General features: G+C 47.3%; 1 pseudogene; it reads right to left on the reverse strand.

Moving 5' to 3' along the window:
* Positions 1-13,618: 13,618 nt before the first annotated feature.
* Positions 13,619-17,484, reverse strand: LOC132223621 (pre-B-cell leukemia transcription factor 2-like; annotated as a pseudogene).
* Positions 17,485-18,620: the final 1,136 nt, after the last annotated feature.

The following is an 18,620-nucleotide window of genomic DNA, read 5'->3' on the forward strand; positions in this document are numbered from 1 at the left end:
AGTGAGAATTTCAAAGACATGAAAAAGTACCAGTTAGAAATTAAGCATATACTAACTGAAATAAATAATAATTTACAAGGATTCAACAGTAGAGTAGAGGATTCTGAGAATCATATCAATGATTTTGAATATGAGGAAGAAAAAGACACCTAATCAGTAGAAAAAGAAGTAAAAAAGAATGTAAAAATATGAAGATAGCCCTAGCTGGTTTGGCTAAGTGGATAGAGCATCAGTCTGTGGACCAAGGAGTCTGGGGTTCAATTCTGGACAAGGGCATATACCTCTGTTTCAGGCTTCTCCCCGGCCTGAACCCTGGTCAGGGCACGCACAGGAGGCAATCAATCTATGTGTTTCTCTCACATTGATATTTCTCTCTGTCTTTCCCTCTCTCTCTCTAAAAAAATCAATGGAAAAATATACTCAAGTGAGGATTTAAAAAATAAAAATAAACAAAAATATGAAGATAGTATAAAGAGTCTCTGGGACAATTTCAAGCATACCAGCATTTACATTATGGTGTTGCCAGAAGGAAAAGAGAGAGAACAGATATTGAGAACCTATATGAAGAAATAATGACAGAAAACTTCTCCTACCTGTTGAAAGAAATTGATTTACAAGTCCAGGAAGCACAGAGAGTCCCAAACAAGAGAAACCCAAAGAGGCCCACACCAAGACACATCATAATTAAAACGCCAAAGGTTAAAGACAAAGAGAAAATCTTAAAAGCAGCAAGAGAAAAGCAGTTAGTAAGTAATAGAAGAAGAAAAAGATCACAAATGTGAACAATTAAATGTCAATAAATACATATCTATCAACAACTGAACCTAAAAATCAAAGTAAATGAACAAGGAATCTAACAAACAAAATAAACTGATGAATAAAATAGAACCAGAGGCATGGAAACATGAAACAAATTGACAAATTTTAGAGGGAAATAGGGAGAGGAGATTAACCAAAGAACTTAGATGCTTTACCTATGGACACAGACAATGGGGTGGTTAAGGCCTGGAGAGGGAAGGGACCTGAATGGAGGGGAGCAATAGGGGGAGGGGGAGTGGGGGGCGGGGGAAGAAGGACATCTGTGATACTCTCAACAATAAATTTTTTAAAAAAGAAAACTGAGTATGTGAGTTTGGCAAATTAGAAGACATTGAAATGGTGAAAATACATAGATAATGCATTCTACAAGGAAGAAATAGTTTTGTTTTTTGTGTGTTTTTTTTTTTTTGGTGGAGATGCTGGGGAAAGAAATAGTTTTAATATGCTTGAGAACTATTTATGTATGAGCTATAATATTTTTCTTAGTTCTGTGATAGGTAAGTTGATGCAGTGGTAGGATGTTAATTAAATTAATTTGGTTTTAAAAGTAATTGTTATAATAAGTTTAAATCACTTTCCTTCTGTATCATATATGCTGGTCTCCCCCTTCCTCTCCTTCTCATAGGCATACACCAATTATGTGTGCATGTACACATATGTGTGGACACATATACATATATCTGGAACACAAAAGCAGTTTTTTAACCCATTAATTATACAGCTACAGAAAGACATCTGGTAGCAGAATCACTTAGTGACTATTTCAGTAAATATAAATCCATCAACCAGTACCTGACATATTCCAGAACTCACAAAATAGATTATGCCCACATCAGGAGAAAGATGAAATAGAGGCATCAAAGGCATGCTCTGGAGGGGCAATATGAAGAGAATTTTAAATTTTCCATCATGACAGCATCATTATCTCCTAAAATGTTTCAAAGTTTATTGATGCTTTATTCAACAAGAAGGAATTTATTTGTTATCACTCAAAGAAGTATGAGGAATGGAATAAAACCTGCCTTTAAATTAAGGTCAAGCAAATGCCAGGGGAAGTCTCCATCAGTTAATTAGATGAGGGCAATGAAATCACCAAAACCGCTGAGACTTGCTTCCTCTAAATAATTATGATAGTGAGAAATCTGGCAAATGCATAAGTCTATTTCCTAATGCAAATCAGTAAATAAAATAATATTTATAAAATTCAATGAACTGGTAGTAGTAGGAGGGGATTTGAGGACAGCCTTGAATCAGTGATACAGGATGTACTATTAGAATTCAAAATTTAGTTGTTAAGGGAGGCTTTAGAAACTAATTTATGTTTTGATCTTTGTGGTAAGTCCCTGTTTCTGTGAATCATCAGTTAAATTATATTTTTCTAACCAAGGCATATTCCATTATAAAATAGAAATTAAAATTCTCATGTATTATGGCTTTCTTTAAAAAAACATAATGGAATGACAAAGCCAGGGTAATTCAATTCAGTTGACACAAAAATATGTCATATGTGAAAAAGAAATAGGGAATTTGTGATATAATAGCAACATGCTAGGATTCAGATGCTATGATAACAAAAGTCAGGAATAGTACATTTTTAATTTCTTTAATTCATGTTGTTCTCAGGATTCCCTATTTTTTAAATGACTGAATGATATAACATCATATCTATATCTATATCTATATCTATATCTATATCTATATCTATATCTATATCTATATCTAATCTAGTTGTTTGCATGTCTTGGCTTTTGCAAAATATGCTGCAATGAACATGGGATACAGACATCTTTTCAATGTAGTGATTTAATTTCCTTTGGATAAATACCCCAAAGAGGGGTCACTGGATCATATGATTGCTCTATTTTTAATTTTTTGAGGCACTTCAATACTGTTTCCCATAGTGTCTGCTCCAGTTCACATTTCCACCTACAGTGCGCAAGGGCTCCTTCACATTTTGTGTGTGTGTGTGTGTGTGTGTGTGTTTGTTTTAGGTTCCATATATAAGGTATATCATATAGTATTTGTCTTTCTCTGACTTAATTCACTTCAAATTCCATCCATGTTGTCACAACTGGCAAGATCTCTTTTGAAAAGCTGTTTTAATTGGATTGTTGATGATTTTCTTCCAAGTATGTCTGTCATAAAGTTTTGTCAAATAGTGGCATAATTCCATCATAAAATTTGACATTTTCAAAAGAACAGGGATATCTGTGGTAAACCAATATTAAATTATGCTTTTATAGAATTAAATTGATGCTTTTTTTTTCTGAACATACAAGGATGAGGCCAAAACCAGAGGCATGTTGAAAGGTTTACAAAAATGCAGCAAAAATAAAATAACAATAATAATACATGGATTGAATGTTGAGGAAGAGCATGCAATATCAATTCAACAATATGATTGTAGAGAAGATAAAATAGGTGAAAGCATTTTATTAAATGTCTCTGTAGGATGTTCCACAATATTCTGACATTATGTGGAAGAACAATTACTCACAATGTTAGGAGTCATTTCCCCAGATGATACCTCTAAAAGGGAATGTATCTACAACTGTTTCTATGTGTATGGTACATATATGGGAGAGAAGTCTGATGATATTTTGTTCTGTTTATAACTGAAAGACCATGATATAAGAGAAGATAATTTTGACATTACACTAAAAATTAATTCATGAAACTGAAGAGAATTTAGGACAAGTGTGATAGAGCATGAGACATGGGAAGAGTAAGGGAGAGAGGTTTATGTGAATAAGGGAGGTTGCAACTAAAACCTTATTCACAGGGATATGTGGGGAGTCAGTTTTATTCTCCTTGTTCAATGTTAATGAAACAGGAAAATTGCAAATACTGTTTAAATGATGGCCATTGAGTTACATATTTTCGTTTGCTCTGTGAAGATATAAGCTATAATTTTCAAATGCTGAATGGACATAACTGTTATTTATCAATATATAATTCAATCACAACAGAGGTAATAAATGTTGATATCCAGTCAAAATGCTACTTGATAAGTCAATAAACTATTCAAAGTTGTGTCTGCCTAGGGCAGCGGTTCTCAACCTGTGGGTCGCGACCCCTTTGGGGATAGAACAACCCTTTCACAGGGGTTGCCTAAGACCATTGGAAAACACATATATAATTACATATCGTTTTTGTGATTAATCACTATGCTTTAATTATGTTCAATTTGTAATAATGAAAATACATCCTGCATCTCAGATATTTACATTACGATTCATAACAGTAGCAAAATTACAGTTATGAAGTAGCAACGGAAATAATTTTATGGTTGGGGGTCCCCACAACATGAGGAACTGTATTAAAGGGTCGCGGCATTAGGAAGGTTGAGAACCACTGGCCTAAAGGAACAGATGAATTTTTCTTTGCACAAAGATACCATCATCTAAAACCATGTATACCCAGGACTATGCCTTTAAAGATAGAAGGGGGGGGGGCACATTTTAAAAATTTGTACAAAGGTTCTGTACAGGTTAGTAAAGTTCTTGTAATAGAATCTAAAGAAACTTTGAATAACAATGAAAATTATTCTTATGTTTGCCTCTCTATCTCAAGTTAAGTTATTTTGACTTCTGTTATTGAATATAAAAAAAACTAGAGGTCCGCTGCACGATATTCATGCACTGGGGATGGGTAGGGGGTCCCTTAGCCCAGCCTGTGCCCTCTCACAGTCTGGGACCCCTCCCTCCTTACAACCTGCCGGGGTCCAACCCCAGCGGGTCCAGGGGTCCCCAAAGGTGTGGACAGAGTCGGCGAAGAAGGAATGACATGGGGACAGTGTTCAGTTGATCAGCAACCTAGCCAGGATCTCTAGCCCGGATCTCCAGAGAGGTTCTGCTTCGGATCTCCAGCGAGGTTCTGTAGCCATGTTCCCTCGCTAGGTTCTCCAGCCAGGTTCTGTCCAGGCTCTCCAGTCAGGTTCAGTGTCCAGGTTCCAGTCAGGTTCTCCTGCCAATCTCTGTAGTCAGGTTCAGTCCAGGATCCCTTGCCATGTTCTCCCGCTAGGCTCTGTCTCTAGGCTCCGAGGCCAGTCCCTGTCCAGGATCCTCCGGCATGCTCTCTCCAGCGAAGTTCTTCTGTCTCTAGGCTCCGTGTAGGTTCTGTCTTCTTGATTCTGTTCTAAGTTCTGAGTGTTTCTGTCTTGTTACAACTGTATTTATACCAGTTGATTCAATCCTATCAATCTCTATTACAAAGGTTAGGGCGTTTCTTATCTCCATTCCAGGGAGAAAAGATTATGTAGTTTAAGCATGATTGTTCGTAGTTAAAGGGATTAATTACCCGCCTGGCACTTAGTTGAGGGGTTTTATTCCCTCCCTAACTTCAGGGGAAAATCCCTACCTGGGGATTCAACCTTTCTCGGAGAGGTGACTTTGGTTAAAACACAGCGCCAAGAAGGTGAGCAAACATATTAAGAACCGTATGCCATATATGCCAGGTCCCTTGAAACAGCAAGGATGGACCGGCTCCCGGCAAATTCCCCCTTTTTTATTTTTTAAAAGCAAGCATTAAAAAGAAAAACCTGAAACGCTCTCTTGTATCCATTTTAAGAGTAGGATTGGCGCTTTCTGCTATTACCTGAGTCCTGATCTATCACCCCAGGGAGAGCTTGCCAATCCTGCACTTTCCCGGGGTGGAAAGGCTGCAGTGGGGTTAAGGATAAGGCTCCTTGGGCCTACCTTCTCCCATGCCTCTACATTTACCTTTCCGGCACCTTTCCTTCCTCAGAAAAGCATGGACGTATTTCTTGTGTAAAATGTTCTGTCTGACTGGGAGTAACCTTAATTCCTCTGCTAACAAGCATATATGTTAAAAGATCAATACGGAGTCTTTTTTCTTTAGACTCAGTATGGCACATCTTCTTAATCTAAAGATCAATACAGAGTCTTCTTTCTTTGGACTCAGTATGGCACATCTTCTCAATCTAAGAATCAATACAGAGTCTTCTTTCTTTGGACTCAGTATGGCACATCTTCTCAATCTAAGTTCTGTACTATCCACCTTCTTACCCTACTTATCCTCTATAGGGGGGTCTGTAGCACCCTGGTGGAGTCCTATCCGTCCCGAGTGTGGGGTTCTCAATGGGGGGGGGGCTTACCTAAGGGAATCCTGTTCCAGGGGTTCCCAAAGGTGTGGACGGATTCGGCGAAGACTATCCACCCTCTTCCTACGGTGGAGTCTGATCCGTCCCGAGTGTGGGGGTTCTCAATGGGGGAGGGGGGCTTACCTAGGGGAATCCTGTTCCAGGGGTTCCCAAAGGTGTGGACGGAGTCGGCGAAGACTATCCACCTTCTTCCTACGGTGGAGTCCGATCCATCCCGAGTGCGGGGCGCTTACCTAGGGGTCCCTGTTCGGGCGCCAGATGCCGGGGTCCAGCCCCAGCAGGTCCAGGGGTCCCCAAAGGTGTGGACAGAGTCGGCGAAGAAGGAATGACATGGGGACAGTGTTCAGTTGATCAGCAACCTAGCCAGGATCTCTAGCCCGGATCTCCAGAGAGGTTCTGCTTCGGATCTCCAGCGAGGTTCTGTAGCCATGTTCCCTCGCTAGGTTCTCCAGCCAGGTTCTGTCCAGGCTCTCCAGTCAGGTTCAGTGTCCAGGTTCCAGTCAGGTTCTCCTGCCAATCTCTGTAGTCAGGTTCAGTCCAGGATCCCTTGCCATGTTCTCCCGCTAGGCTCTGTCTCTAGGCTCCGAGGCCAGTCCCTGTCCAGGATCCTCCGGCATGCTCTCTCCAGCGAAGTTCTTCTGTCTCTAGGCTCCGTGTAGGTTCTGTCTTCTTGATTCTGTTCTAAGTTCTGAGTGTTTCTGTCTTGTTACAACTGTATTTATACCAGTTGATTCAATCCTATCAATCTCTATTACAAAGGTTAGGGCGTTTCTTATCTCCATTCCAGGGAGAAAAGATTATGTAGTTTAAGCATGATTGTTCGTAGTTAAAGGGATTAATTACCCGCCTGGCACTTAGTTGAGGGGTTTTATTCCCTCCCTAACTTCAGGGGAAAATCCCTACCTGGGGATTCAACCTTTCTCGGAGAGGTGACTTTGGTTAAAACACAGCGCCAAGAAGGTGAGCAAACATATTAAGAACCGTATGCCATATATGCCAGGTCCCTTGAAACAGCAAGGATGGACCGGCTCCCGGCAACAACCCACCTGCTTGCTGCTTCCCACCGCTTGGCTTGCTGCTCCTTAGTGCTGCCGCGAAGGCTCCCGCCACCGCCACTGCACTTGCCAGCTGTGAGCCCAGCTTCTGGCTGAGTGGCACTCCCCCTGTGGAAACACACTGACCACCAGGGGGCAGCTCCTGCATTGAGCGTCTGCCCCTTGGTGGTCAGTTCATAGCCATCAGTCATTCCACCATTTGGTCAATTTGCATATGAGGGTTTTATTATATAGGATAGGATATTGAATGTGAACTGTAAACAAAAAATAAAATTTAAAAAAGAACCAAATAAAATTTTAGATCTGAAAATTTATATATATATATATATATATATATATATATATATATATATATATATATTTAATTCTCACCTGAGGATGTTTTTAAAATTGATTTTTAGAGAGAGAAACATCCATGTGACAGAGAAATACCAGTAGACTGCCTCTGCACCTGCTGACCCATTGGGATCTAACCTAAACCTAAGTATGTGCCCTAACCTAGAATCCAACAGGAAATCCTTTGGTGTACAGGTTGAGACTCTGACCAATTGAGCCACCTGGCCAGGGCAGACCTGAAAAAAATTTTTAAGTGTACCTCCAGGTCCTGGTCAGTGTGGATCAGTAGTTAGAGTGTCCTCCCACGCACCAAAGGGTAATGGGTTCGATTCCAGGTGAGGGCACATACACAGGTTGTGGGTTCCATCCCTGTCAGAATGCTTGGGAAACTTTCTCTCTCCCTTCCTCTCTCTCTATAATCAATGAAAAATCATATCCTTAGGGGAGGACTTAAAAAGAAAAAAAATGCTGATTTGGTTGAGCGGATAGTGCTTCTGCAGGTGGACTGAAGGGTACTGGGTTAGATTCCAATCAAGGGCACGTACCTGGGTTGCAGGCTCAATCCAGGCCCTGGTCGGTGATTCAGCAAGAGGCAACCAATTGATGTCTCTCACATTAGTTTCTTTCTTTCTCCCTCCCTTCCACTCTCTGAAAAACAAAAAATCAATGCAAAAATGTCCTCAGGTGAGGATTAATCAAAACAAACCAATAAGTACCCATCCCCAGTGTGATTATTGAAGGAGCATATGAAGTATTTGTTGAATGAGCGGGAAGGAATGGGACTTCACTTTCTATTTTAGCAACTCTGCAAGCCAGAGGGTTTTTTATTTTATTTTAATTTATATTGATTGATTATTTTAGAGAGAGGAAGGGAGGGAGAGAAACACCAGTGTGTTGTTCCGCTTATTATGCTCTCTTTGGTTGCTTCTTGTCTGTGCCCTGACCAGGACCCAACCTGCAACCTTGCTGTATCAGGAGGAGGTTCTAACCCACTGTGCTGCAGGCTGCCTGTCAGAACCCCTCAACAAAACCCCTCTGGCTGCCCTGGCCCCTGCTGTGGGTCAGAGCTCCTCTGCTACAGCAAAGGTTTGGGCTCCATTCTGCCAGGGCACCTACTTAGGTTTCGGGTTTGATACCCCATCGGAGCTGACTGCTACTCAGGAAGTGACTGAGGACCCTGTGCTCTAGTCATCGGTGGGGAACTGGGGTTCTGTTGCCAACCTGGCCCACTCTGATCCCCACTAACCCCGCTCCTACATCAAGGACGACTTCAACTATGGCAGCTGCGTGGCCTCCGCCAGCATACACATCTGCATGGGTAGATCACCCTCTTCGTGACTTGCCAGGCATGGCTGCTTCGCAGTCGCCCCAGAGGCAGATTTCCGGGTTCCCAGGGAGAGTTCCCTCCAGGCTGGACTCCCAGGGAGAGCGGGGTCGGAGGGAAAGCACTTCGCCTGGAGTGGAGCACCCGGCCTGTGCAGGGCTCACAGGGTTTGTGTCTCTGATCCTGCCCTCAGCAGCCCCAGTGCCGAGATGGTGGGCCTTGAGGCTGCTGGGTGCCGCCCCGCCCTGCGGGTTTGTGTCTCCAATCCTGCCCCCAGCAGCCCCAGCACTGTGGTGGTGGAGCTTGGTGCTGCTGGGTTCAGGGCGCCCCTGCGGGTTTGTGTCTCTGATCCGGCCCCCAGCATCCCCAGCGCCATGGTGACAGGGCTTGGGTCTGCTGGGTGCCGGGGCTGCTGGGTGCCAGTCCTGCGGGTTAGTGTCTCTGATCCCCCCAGCAGGCCCAGCTCTGAGGTGGTGGGCCTTGGGGCTGCTGGGTACAGGGCCCCCTGCGTGTTTGTGTCTTCTATCAGGCCCCCAGCAGCCCCAGCACCATGATGGCGGGGATTAGGGCTGCTGGGTGCCAGGCCTGCTGGTTTGTGTCTCCGATCAAGCCCCCAGCAGCCCCAGCACCGTCTCAGTGGGGCTTGGGGCAGCTGGGTGCCAGGTTCCCCTGCATGTTTGTGTCTCCAATCCAGCCCTCAGCAGCCCCAGCACCAAGGGGGTGGGACTTGAGGCTGCTGGGGCCTGATGGGAGACATAAACACACAGGACTTCCATCAGGCTTCACTGCTACAGCCTCGGAGCTGTCAGGGTACAGCTCCACCACTTGGAGCCTAAGTATGCAAATTAACCGCCATCTTCATTGGGTTAATTTGCATACTCTCCTGATTGGCTAGTTAGTGTAGTGAAGGTACAGTCAATTTACATGTCTGTCTATTATTAGGTAAGATTGTCAACACAGTTTAGCATTTAGTAGTTTCGATAGTAAATTTCCATGAGAAACCTCTATAGAATGTCTCAATTTATGTTATTTATTTATTTATTTATTATATATTTGTAATTTTTGATAGTATTAGAGATGTCTCCCATTTTCCCTCTTTTACCACCCTCTGCCCAACCCCAATTGCCCTCCACCCCAGGTCTTCACCACCCTATTACCCATCTCCATGGGTTATGTATATGCTATCTAATAAAGAGGGAACATGCTAATTGACCCTCATGCCATTGCAAAGATGATGGCATCCACAGCCAATAAGGAGGGAATATGCTAATTGACTACTTCGCCCTCAAAATGGAGATGCCCACAGCCAATAAGGAGGGAATATGATAATTGCTGCCCCACGCTCAAAGATAGTGGTGCTCACAGCCACAAGATGGCCAGCAGGGGAGAGCAGTTGTGGGCAATCAGGCCAGCAGAGGAGGGCAGTTCCGGGTGACCAGGCCTGCAGGGGAGGGCAGTTAGGGGCTACCAGGCTGGCACAAGAAGGTGACACTCATCACACCTCTGGTGCCACTGCCAGCAGCACAAGCCTCGGCCAGCCCTGGTTACCTGAGCCTTGGGTAGCCCAGGGTGGCTGGGGGGTTGAGGGGACAGGGGGACTGCAGAGGCAGTCGCACGGAGTGACCAGGCCTGTGCCAGGCCCGGCCTTGCCGTGTGCCTGCCACCCCAGCGGGGCTGATGGGACAAGGTGCCACCATCTTGTGGCTGTGGGTGCCACCATGTTTCAGGGTGTGGCAATAATTAGCATATTCCCTCCTTATTGGCTGTGGGTGCTGCCATCTTTGCGATGGCATGAGGGTCAATTAGCATATTCCCGCTTTATTAGATAAGACTAGAGGCCCTGTGCACAAAAACTTGTGCACTCGGCGGGGAGGAGGGGTCCCTCAGACCGGCCTGTGCCTTCTCGCAGTCTGGGACCCCTCGGGAGATAATGACCTGCTGGCTTAGGCCTGCTCTTGGGTGGCAGAGGGCAGGCCCAATCCCTAGGTGCAGCCTCTGGTCGGGCTCAGAGCAGGGCCGATTGGGGAGTTGGGGCACTGCCCCCTGTCATGCACAGAGCAGGGCGGATCGGGAGGTTGCAATGCCACCCTCAGTCACGCTCAGGGTAGGGCCGATTGGGGGGATTGGAGCACCGCCCCCTGTCACACTCAAGGTAGGGTCGATGGGGAGGTTGTGGCGCCACCCCCGTCATGCACAGAGCAGGGCCAATCAGGGGGTTGGGTGCTGCCCCCTGTCACTCACAGAGTAGGAACAATAGGGGAGTGGGGCACCACCCCCTATCACACAGAGCAGGCCAGATCAGGGGGTTGGGGTGCTGCACCCTGTCACACTCAGGGCAGGGCCGATGGGGAGGTTATGGCTCTACCCCGTCACACACAGAGCAGGGCCCGTGGGGAGCGGTTGGGGCGCCGCCCTCTATCACCCACAGAGCAGGGCCAATCAGGGGGTTGGGGCACCGCCACTGTCACACTCAGGGCAGGGCCGATGGGGATGTTATGCCTCTACACCATCACACACAGAGCAGGGCCCATGGAGGGGGTTGGGGTGCCACACCCTGTCACACACAGAGCCGCAGGGTGATCAGGGGGTTGGGGACCTCCCCCCTATCAGGCACAGAGCAGGGCTGATTAGGGGGTTGGGGTACCTTCAACTGTCACGAACAGAGCAGGGCGGATAGGGAGGTTGTGGCCCCACCCCCTGTCACACACAGAGCCGCAGGGTGATCAGGGGGTTTGGGCGCTGCCCCCTGTCACGCTGATCCCAGTGCCGGGAGGCCTCCAGGCTCCGCTGATCCCGGTGTTGGGAGGCATATTACCCTTTTACTATATAGGGTAGAGGCCTGGTGCATGGGTGGGGCTGGCTGGTTTGCCCTGAAGGGTGTCCCGGATCAGGGTGGGGGTCTCCACTGGGGTGTCTGGCCAGCCTAGATGAGGGGATGATGGTTGTTTGCAGCTGGTCACACACCCTTCAGAGTGGGGGTCCCCACTGGGGTGCCTGACCACTCTGGGTGAGGGGCTGAGGGCTGTTTTCAGGCTGGCGGGTGAATGAAGCTCCCAACTGCTCCTTTTTTTCTTTTTTCTTTTTTTTTATTCTGGGCCAGCTTTAGCTTTGAGGCTTGGCTCCAGCTCTTAGGCCTCTGCTGCTGAAAGCAGGTTTCTCGCCTTTGTTTACCTTCTGTTTTTGAAACAATGTTGTGATCCTGCTGGCTGAAGCCCGGCCAACTAAAGCAGGTTTCTGGGGATTTGTTTAGCTTCTATATTTGTAACATAGTTGCTTAGAGTTGCAGCTCAGAGGCCGGCAGCGGCAGGCGGGGAATGTTGGAGTCCTCCGTCACTGAAGCAAGCAAGCCGCATGTTCGCTTTAAGCTGCCTGGCTGCCGGCCTCCATCTTGGCTGGCAGTTAATTTGCATATTGCCTTGATTAGCCAATGGGAAGAGTAGCGGTTGTACGCTAATTACCATGTTTCTCTTTTATTAGATAGGATTATATTATACTAGAGGCCCGGTGCACAAAATTTGTGCATGGGGTGGGGGGGCCCTCAGCCTGACCTGCACCCTCTCCAATCTGGGAGTCCTTGGGGGATGTCCAACTGCCAGTTTAGGCCCGCCCGATCCTGATCTCACAATCTGAGACTCTGGCTCCTAACTGCTCACCTGCTTGCCTGCCCTAACCACTCTGCATGCCTGCCTGATCCCCCTAGCTGCCCTCCCCTGCCGGCCTGGTCATCCCTATTAACTTTCTTTTTTAACCTTATCCCCTTCACACACAATTGTATTTGACTTCCTTATTGGCTTCTCCTTCTCACACAATTTTTCTCTCTCCTTTATGTAACACTTTTTCTACTGACTCATCATTTATAAACTTTTTTTTCCTCCTTATTTCCTACTTCTGTTCCATCATCCTTCTTCCCATCTTTCTTCTACCCTCCCTCCCTCCCCACATTCCTTCTTTCCTTTATCTTTATCCCTGCCCTCCCTTCCCCTCTCCTTCCTTCCCACCTTAATTTTTTCTTCACTTCCTCCCTCAGACCTGCTCTGCTCCCTCCCCCATTTCAAGCTCTACTGACTCCCCTTTAAAACTTTTCTTCCCTCCCTCTTTCTCTCTCATGCTACCTTTCCCATACACTCTTCTCTATTTACTTCCACTGTTTTAATATCTATCTATCTACCTGCCTAATTATTCACTACCATTTATCTTTTTTCTTTTCTGACTCCTACTTTTAAAATCTGTCCCCAGTACACAACTATACTTAATTTTCATTATAGCTCCTACAGCTCCTTTCCTTCTTTAATTCTGCTGTCTACTAACACCTTTATAAAGTTCTTCCCTCCCTCCTTCCCTTCTTTTTTTCCCACTGAAAAATTCTATTGGTTTAAGATGAGCTGTATATGAGGTAATAAAGCCATCTGCAGGGGGAGGGGTGGGAGGCCTGGGGGCATGGGCTGGTCATCTGTCCAGAAGTTGTGTCCCCATTTTTGGCATCTCTGGTAGGTAGAGCAAGTCTGGCATCTCCACAGATCCCAGAGAAGATAAGGGGTGGTTGAGAGAGAATGGGTGAAACCAGAGAAAGAGAGAGAGAGAGAGAGAAACAGAATAGTCATATATGTGTCTGAGAGAGAGAAAATGTATATGTGTCTATAGAGAAACAATGGTTGTGTATGTATCTATGAGAGAGAGAAACAGAATAGTTGTGTATGTGTCTATGAGAGAGAGGATCTGAATGATAGGGTTCTGGGTGTGTTTCTGTGTAAGAAATGGGGAGAGAAAAAGATTGAAAGGAAGGGAAAAAAGGGGAGCAGACCCCACCTTCCCCTTAGGGGATCCCCATCTTTTTGCCATGTAGTCAGCAACCCCAGCACTGAGTTGACTAGGGTAGGGTGACCGCATTTGCCCTTCTCCATCTTGTGCTTCTCCTGTGTCTGGCATGCCTATATCCTCTCATCAAGAGTCACCTCATGAGCCCCCACCCTGTGGCCCTGAGGGGTGAGATCAGTGGGAAGTGTCAGAATGAACGCTCCCTGGTCCTTCTGTTGGGGACATCACTGAGGACGGGGTCACAGCCTCCTGCCAGCGCTGTTTGCCCTCATATCCCGAGGGCTGTCCATCTGGCCTCCCCTGAGGTTATCTCTGTGACCCCCTGGGCCCATCGAGTGTCGGAGTGATTCCATCTGGGAAGCAGGGTAGGAATCTCCGTTGAGACCGGGAATCCCCAGAAACATGTCTCCAGATCCTGAAAGATTGAAAGAGCCGCCAGAGCCTGTGGAGGAAGGGGGTGTCGGGGAGCTGGTGCGGCTGTGGGCCCCCTGGGCGACAGACACGGTGGTCTTGACAGCATAGATGTTTGCCTCCTCTTGAAACTTTCAGATATTTTTCTTATAGCGAATCTGCTTGTTGCAAAACCAGTTGGAGACCTGAGAGACGGTGATGGCAAGTTCCTCCTTAGCCTCCTCACTGAGATACGGTTACTCAGGTGGGAATAGAAATACTAATTTAGGACCTCGGTGGCTTGTTTGCTGAAGTTCCAGCGTTTCCATCTGGCATCCAGCAACCGGGAGCACAAGATCATGAGAGCCTCGCAGGTGGCCACTTCCGCCAGGGGCAGCTCCTAGGCCAGGTGGTGCGGCATGCCTGTTCAACATACACATCCGGCTGCTCCTGGGCTGTGCCTGACTGGTAGTGACTAATTAGCATATCTGGGCTAATTAACATATCCCTCTCTTATTATATAGGACTAGAGGCCCTGTGCACAAAAACTTGTGCACTGGCGGGGGGGGGGTGTCCCTCAGCCCCACTTGTGCCCTCTCACAATCTGGAACCCCTCGGGAGATAACGACCTGCTGGCTTAGGCCTGCTCTTGGGTGGCAGAGGGCAGGCCCAATCCCTAGGTGCAGTCCCTGGTTGGTCTCAGAGCAGGGCCAATTGGGGAGTTGGGGCGCCGCCCCCTGTCATGCACAGAGCAGGGCGGATCCGGAGGTTGCGATGCCACCCCCAGTCACGCTCAGGGTAGGGCTGATCGGGGGTTTGGGACGCTGCCTCCTGTCACATTCAAGGCAGGGTTGATGGGGAGGTTGCAGAGCCATCCCCTATCATGCACAGAGCAGGGCCAATCAGGGGGTTGGGGCACCCTCCCCTGTCACACTCAGGGCAGGGCCAATGGGGAGGTTGTGGCTCCACCCCGTCACACACAGAGCAGGGCCCATGGGGGGGTTGGGGCGCCACATCCTGTCACACACAGAGCAGGGCCGATCAGGGGGTTGGGGAGCTCCCCCATATCAGGCACAGAGCTGCGCCGATCAGGGGGTTGGGGCGCCTTCCCCTGTCATGAACAGAGCAGGGCAGATAGGGAGGTTGTGGCCCTGCCCCCTGTCACACACAGAGCTGCAGGGTGATCAGGGGGTTTGGGTGCTGCCCCCTGTCATGCTGTTCCAGTGACCAGGAGGCCTCGCGGCTCCTCTGATCCCAGTGCTGGGAGGCCTCGTGGCTCCACTTGACACCGGGGTAGTGAGGTCTTGCTGCTCAGCTGATCCCAGTGCTGGGAGGCCTCGCAGCTCCGCTTGACACAGAGGCAGTGGGGTCTCGCTGCTCCACTGATCCTGGTGCCAGGAGTTCTCAGGGCTCCACTGATCCTGGTGCCAGGAGGCCTCACGGCTCTGCTGATCCCAGTGCTGGGAGGCCTCGCGGCTCCGCTGATCCCTGTGCTGGGAGGCATATTACCCTTTTACTTTATAGGATAGAGGCCTGGTGCACAGGTGGGGGCCAGGTGGTTTGCCCTGAAGGGTGTCCTGGATCAGGGTGGGAGTCCCGCTTGGGTGCCTGGCCAGCCTGGATGAGGGGATGATGGCTGTTTGCAGCTGGTCACACACCCTTCAGGGTGGGGGTCCCCACTGGGGTGCCTGGCCAGTCTGGGTGAGGGGCTGAGGGCTGTTTTCAGGCTGGCAGGTGACTGAAGCTCCCAACCTCTCCTTTTTTTCTTTTTTTTAATTCTGGGATTTATTTACCTTCTGTGACTGTCACTGGAGCTGAGAGCCGGCTTTAGCTCTGAGGCTAGGCTCCAGCTCTGAGACCTCGGCTGCTGAAAGCAGGTATCTGGGCTTTTTTTGGGTTCTATAATTGAAACACTGTTGCAACTGCAGCTCAGCAGCTGGCTGAAAGTATGTGGTTTGTTTAGCTTCTATAATTGCAACTTATTTCTTAGACTGCAAGCTCAGAGCCCAGCAGCGGCAGGCAGGGAACCTTGGTTTCCTCCTTCACTGGAGCAAGCTAGCCTCCTGTTCGCTTCAGCTGCCTGGCTGCCAGCCGCCATCTTGGTTGACAGTTAATTTGCATGTCGCCCTGATTAGCCAATGGGAAGCGTGTCAGAGGTACAGTTAATTACCATGTTTGTCTATTATTAGATAGGATTATATACTAGAGGACCGGAGTACAGTGGTGTCCCTTGGCATGGTCTGCGTGGATAGGGCCAAAAGCAGCAATCCAATGCCTCCTGCCATTCTTGCCTCCTGCTCCTGTTCATCCTGGCCCTGCTGCACCTGCCGCCACTGCTTTTCAGTAGGCTTGCTGCTGCTCTCCTGCGGTCTCTGGGCTGTGACAGCCAGCCATTAGCCCTGTGTCTGGTGCCCCTCGGTCAGCTGAGCAGTGCTCCCACTGTGGGAGCGCACTGACCACCAGGGGGCAGCTTCTGCATTGAGCGTCTGCCCCCTGGTTGTCAGTGTATGTCCTAGTGACCGGTCGACCTGTCGAACAGTCGCTTAGGCTTTTATATAGCTATACAGATATATAGATATTATATATAGATTATAATAATGCTTTTTCTTACTATTTAAAATTATATCACCCTAGCCAGTTTGGCTCAGTGGATAGATCATTAGCCCAAGGACTGAAGGGTCCTGGGTTTGATTCCAGTCAAGCCATATACCTTGGTTGTAAGCTCAATCCCTAGCCTTGGTAGGGGTGCATGCTAGAAGCAACCAATCAATGTGTCTCTCTCACATAGATGTCTCTCTCTCTCCCCTCTCTTCCACTCTCTTGAAAAATCAATGGAAAAATATCCTTGGGTAAGGATTAAAAAAAAAATAAATAAAATTATATTGAATCTTGTTTTACTTACCAAAATTGACAAACGTTGTGCTATTGAATGCATATTAAGTGACTTATGGTGCTAAAATTTGGGTTATTAAACCACACAGAATGCTCAACTGAAAAGTGGAGTATGTGTGACTCAAGGCATAGCTTATTATGTCCCAATTCACTTCACACTCAAGTCAGAAATAATCACAAGAGATGGGATTAAGAGGGCATAGATCATTTCAATCCAGGTATTCCTTTAAGTCTGAGATCTTTTCAGTTTTTATTCTTATACTAGAGGCTCGGTGCACGAAATTCATGCGTGGAGGGGCAGTCCTTCAGCCCTGCTTGCATCCTCTCACAATCCGGGACTGCAGGCTCCTAACCGCTTGCCTGCCAGCCTGCTTGATTGCCCCTAACCACTCTGCTTGCCTGCTTCATCACCCCTAAACTCTTGCCTGCCTGCCTGATTGCCCCTAATTACCTATGCCTGCCTGTCTAATCACCCCTAACCAATCTGCCTGCCTGCCTGATCACCTCTAACCACTCGCCTGCCTGCCTGATTGCCCCTCATATTACACGTTTATTATGATAGATAGTTGCCTTGCTCCAAGCTGTAAGGACCTGCTTGCATTGAGATAGAAAAATTTTAATTTATACTTTTGATTATGGCAAGTAACTAACACAATGGCCACCAAACGGTGACTTACCAAAGGGTGTATAGCAAATGGTGCTGTTAAGTCCTTTTCCATGAAAAAGTGCATGTTGTGCATTGCATCTGCCTGGGTACATAAAAGGGTGAAGTTTGTCTGTCTTTGCAATCATATGAGCGAATTGTGTGAGACCCCAGCCCAGTCTGGTTTGGTGTTCACAGAAAAATAGAGGTCTTTTTTTTAATTTGCTCCATTGGTGGAGATTTCCTAGAAGTTGTAGAATATCTTCCTTTTAATTTTTCCTCAACACTCTGACTTTACTTATGTCTCTCACCTTTGCTTTCCCGCCATCCCGCACCTGCAACAGTAACTTGCTCTAGGCTCACTTCCCTCAAAGTGTCTAGGACAGTGGTCAGCAAGCTCATTAGTCAACAGAGCAAAATATCAACAGTACTTCTTCAAAATAGACTCGCCCAAGCTGAAAACCGACTTCTGCGCATGGGCCATGAAGTTTCAGTTGCACTGTACGTGCGCCTGCACGTGGTATTTTGTGGAAGAGCCACACTCAAGGGGCCAAAGAGCCGCATGTGGCTCGTGAGCCGCAGTTTGCTGACCACAGGTCTAGGAGATTGCACAATGCATCCGCCACCAGAACCACAATTCCCAGCCTTGCTGGTGATTCCCATGCTCTCGGCTTCTGCTTCTGGTCCAGGGGCCACCACCAGAACTACGATTTCCAGAATTCCTGGTGCTCCCTGTGCTCTCGGCTTCCACTTCCAGTCCAAGGGCTACAGAAACCAAAAGGACTGGGGACTCCAGCTGCCCCCACGGCGGGGCTGACAGGACCAGAGACTCTGGCAGGGTTGAGGGGACTGGGCGCCGCCATCTTGTGGCTATGGGTGCCACCATCTTTGTGATGGAGTGATGGTTAATTTGCATATTACCCTTTTATTAGATAGGATATCACACTCAGGGTAACAATTATTTATCCATTACTCAATAACAACCGTGACAATGAGGTATGGGTACTTGGTCCAGCACACAATCCTCAACTGGATTCTCAATTAACTTGAATTTGGCATACTCTTATAAATTATTTGAGTCAATCATGCCGACAGGCTCCAATCAAATGTCAAGCCCTTAGGCACCCCCAAATTTAAAAGAAAGGTTACAAACTGGCTGTTAATCATTTCCTTCTGGTCAAAATAAAACTATTCAAGATAATACTGCAGAGTAAAGCAAACTAT

The sequence above is a fragment of the Myotis daubentonii genome, chromosome X, assembly GCF_963259705.1.
Source record: "Myotis daubentonii chromosome X, mMyoDau2.1, whole genome shotgun sequence".
Taxonomy (NCBI): domain Eukaryota; kingdom Metazoa; phylum Chordata; class Mammalia; order Chiroptera; family Vespertilionidae; genus Myotis; species Myotis daubentonii.